This window comes from Chlorella variabilis (genome assembly GCF_000147415.1).
Source record: "Chlorella variabilis unplaced genomic scaffold CHLNCscaffold_65, whole genome shotgun sequence".
Classification (NCBI taxonomy): Eukaryota; Viridiplantae; Chlorophyta; class Trebouxiophyceae; order Chlorellales; family Chlorellaceae; genus Chlorella; species Chlorella variabilis.
The window spans coordinates 11,947-13,084 of record NW_005435026.1 but is presented as its reverse complement, the minus strand read 5'-3'; positions in this window follow the sequence as shown (position 1 = coordinate 13,084).

Here is a 1,138-nt window from a genome sequence, read left to right as displayed (position 1 = left end):
AACAAACCGAAAACACACTCTCCACACACGCACTTTGTCCGACCGTCGTTGCCCCGCCCGCCGTGCGACGCGGCCCGCCTCACTGCCCCGTGCCGCCCCGCTGCGCAGTTTTCCTTGCGCGCAGCACACGTGTGTCCAGTCCACTTGTGCGCCCACACACCACACGCCACCCCTCACCGGTGTCGCCTGCCTGGCTGGCTCGCACAGCAGCAGCGTCGCCCCCCACCCCATCAACAGCCATGTGCCCCCGGTCCTTCCGTTTTCCAGTTAGTGTATGCCTCCCTCGAGGCAGCGGCGGCACTAGGCCGCCCTGCCCCCTCGTTCCCCAAGCCCCCCAGCTTGCATGCTGGCCCCTCTCCACAGGCGCTCCGCTCCGCCTGCCACGTCAGCGCCCCGCTGCCAACCCCCTCGTGCTGCTAGTCACGACGATCTCGCATCTTATCTATACTCTCCCCTACCCCACCACACTGCGGCGGCGGTTCCCCTCTACCCCACCAAAAGAAAAAAACGTACCCTTGCATACTCTAACGATTATTCGTCGCTTGCACCCGGCGCACGCACCGCCGCCGCCCCTACCGCCCCTATACCCGCGCTCCGCCGCACACCTCCCTCTCCCCCCCTTTCATTCTCTCTCTCTCTCCGTCCCCCTGTCCCCAATGAGTACACCTTTAGCGCCGGTATCCCACCGTTACGGTATACGTACACACCCATCCTGCCTGCACTTGCTTGCGGGTCCCCGCACCGTCCCCGGGCCCAAGCCACACCAAGCTACCTGTTGCTCTTGGCCCCCCGTCCCACACTGGTCCCAAGTCCCCCCGGTCTTCTTTCCTTAGCGCCCCCCAAGTCTTTTGCCCGCCGCCCCCAGGCAGCCGCCCCCCCGGGCAGCTGCGCGCGCGCGCCGCCCTCTGCCGCACTACCTTCCGCCCCGCCTCCGGTGCAGTTCATTCCTGGCCCGAGGGCCGGACAGATTTCATTCCCGCCGCACCCGCGCTGGCCACCACACCCCCCTCTGCGGCTGCGCTCATTGACACTGCCAACCCACATTGCTACTGGCCGCCTCCCCTTGCCATCCCCCTCCCCGCACAAATCCTTTTGTCCTGCTGCCTTTTTTGTGACTTGGGGGCGGGGCCCGCCTGCC